The sequence below is a fragment of the Tachyglossus aculeatus genome, chromosome X4, assembly GCF_015852505.1.
Source record: "Tachyglossus aculeatus isolate mTacAcu1 chromosome X4, mTacAcu1.pri, whole genome shotgun sequence".
NCBI classification, from domain to species: domain Eukaryota; kingdom Metazoa; phylum Chordata; class Mammalia; order Monotremata; family Tachyglossidae; genus Tachyglossus; species Tachyglossus aculeatus.
In genome coordinates, this window is record NC_052098.1 from 4,740,743 (window position 1) to 4,743,823 (window position 3,081).

A 3,081-nucleotide genomic window follows, 5' to 3' on the forward strand; every position below is an offset into this window, starting at 1 on the left:
AGGAACATGGAATGGAAGAGTTTGAGATTTTGGGGTAATACATTCCTCATTTTTAGGGGTGAATGCCAAGGGAGGCAACCATGATGATGATGATATAATCATAATAATAATGAGTGCTTTTTTTTTGTTCAGCATTCACTATGTGCCAAGCACATAATAGCAGGACCTAGTGGAAAAGTGCTCGGGCCTGGGAGTCAGAGGACCTGGGTTCTAATCCCAGCTCTGCCACTTAACTGCTGTGTGATCTTGGGCAAATCACTTAACTTCTCATTGCTCCAGTTTCCTCAACTGCAGAATGGAAATTCAATATCTGTTCTCCCTCCTACTTGGATTGTGAGCCCCACATAGGACAGGGACTTTGTCCAACTTGATTGAATTCTCTCTATCCCAGCACTTAAAGCAGTGTTGAAAATATAGTAAGCACTTAACAAATACCATAAAAAAGCACTGGGCTAAGAAGTTGGATAGACAGACTATATCAGCAGTGTGGACAGTCCTTGTCCAGCATGGAGCTCATGATACTCCTCCAGCAATGTGACTGAATCACAACTTTTCCCAGCGTCTTATGGTCTTACATGTTTCCGGTAGCAAGAAACAGAATGTTGCAACTTCTCATCTTCCTCAGAAATGGAACAGAAGCCCTTGGCCAGGTGCATTCAAGTATCCCTTTAGGTCAGCATCCAGGGTAAGTAATCCTGACATCCTCCCAAAATCAATCCATCGTATTTACTGAATGCTTACTGTAGGCAGAGCACTTTACTAAGCACCCAGGAAAGCCCAATACAGTAGAGTTGATAGCCATGATCCCTGCTCTCAAGGAGCTGATCATCTAGGGCAAGGAGGGTTGCACAAGACACATATGAAGGCAGATGATATGTGCCATGTTGGACTGGATATGAGTCTTTCTGCTGCAATGCAATAAAACCATAAAGTTGCTGCAATAATAATAAAAGGCCCTCTCATTCTTAGGAAGCCCCTTGGCATCGGTAGGCCCTCTGGAACCATTCCCAGTTACAGACCCTCAGATTGACTCATCATTATTGTTCCGTTCCTAATGAACCCTGCTAAAATATTCAGCAATGTTTGAAATTTTTATCTTTTGTTTAAAGCTTTCAGAAATCATCCTCCTATGTGAGCGACTAAAGGTATCTTATAATAAAAGTACATAAAAATGGGCCTACAAAATGAAAGTGTCAATAAAAATCATCTTTAGGATGGCTTCTAGTGCAAGTTTGCTGCTGACCTGGCTTTTATTTCTTCTTAAAATATTTATTTTTGATAGGCGAGTTGGAGAAAGAGAGAGAGAGAGAGAGAGAGAGAGAGAGAGAGAGAGAGAGAGGTTGGGCTGCAATGCTCCAAGTGCCCACTTCTTCTACGAAAGAAGACTCTATTTCTCCCTTGAGGAATGTTGGGATTTACACACTCCCCCCAACTCGCAGGTCATGAACAGAAATCAAGAATCATCACTGGGTACACTGGCTGGATTCCTATGTCTTGGTTTCATACATCATCTTGCTTCAGAGGGCAGTAGGGAACTGTGTCCAGAAAATACATGAGTTATGAAATAATGAAAATAACATGTGAGGGTAGGTCTCCTCCACCTGGATTTCTTTCTTTGCTCCTTTCTCTGCCTCAATAAAGCTTTGGGGCTGAATGTCCCAAGGGATACCTCCACTTGGCTGCTTTAGCATTCAGATCTTCTTTCGAAGGCCAGCATTTTCTCCAGGAGCAATGTCTGGTTTCATTTTCCTTTCCCTGACAACATCTAGATTTAAGTGAGATCTTGAGAGCCCGTAAGAATTCTGTTTTGTAACTAGGAATTTGATGATTACCCAATCTCTAAGTACTTACAAAGAGCACTCAATAAACACTTCTTCACGGGAGATTTTTTTTCTTCAGTAGGCATACAAGACAGCAGAGTTCCTGTTCAGTATCTCTTTAGATGGGGAGGTGAAGAGGAAATAAGTATTCCAAAAATGGTAACAGCTCACAGCCAGAAAGAAGACCTAGGTGGTGGTGGCAGCTTAAGAGAACTAACCTGCCTTTACCAATTAATCAGTCATATTTACTGAATGATTACTGTGTGCAGAGCACTGTGCTAAGCGCTTGGGCAAATACACTGTAACAATATAACTGACACATTCCCCACCATTACCAATAGATGTTCAGGACTCCAACATCAACATTTTTGAGGAATCTTGCCCCTTCTGTCTATCACAGCTGGAATCAGATCGGGAAGCAGATAGTTGCAGAATCTTTATTTCTGCATCCTCATCTCCTTTATTACGTAGCAAGCTTCTTGAGGGCAGGTACTGTCTCTTAGTTTTATTTGCTTTCCCACATAGTCGATGCTCGGTACATATTACTGATTGATGATTGCAGAGAGAACAAGCATGCAGAGAAAGAATTAACTGGGGAAATTGATCCAAACCACCAAAAACAAGTTGTCATTACTGGGAGGAATCAGAGAACCTGAGCTCTAACCCTGGCTCTGCCACTTGTCTCCTGCATAACCTTGAGCAAGTCACTTGAGTTTTCTGTGCCTCAGTTTCCTCATCAGCAAAATGGGGGTTCAAAACCTGACCTCCCTTCCCCTTAGCCTGAGAGTCCCATGTGGGACAGGGACTCTGTCCGAGCTGATTATCTTTTACCTACCCCAGGGCTCGGCACATAGTAAGCACTTATAAATGCCACAATTATTATTATTATCATTATTATTCATTCATTCATTCATATTTATTGAGCACTTACTGCATGCAGAGCACTGTACCAAGTGCTTGGAAAGTACAATTCAGCAACAAATAGAGACAATCCCTGACCACAATGGTCTCACAGTCTAGAAGTGGGGAGACAGACATGAAGTAGCTCCCGGGCTTCTACCTGCTTCAAGCAGGGCCATCCTTACTTAGCTAAACTGTTTTACAACTTTCTCTGTTTTCTTCCTAGTGATGGCAGACATGGAGGAAGATGGGGGTGATAGGGTAGTACCTCAAGCAGGATTGCATCTTCTTCCTGGCGATGATTTCTCCTGACATTCAAAAAATACCAGTTCCTCTTGCCATTGGGTTCCGTTTCTGGATT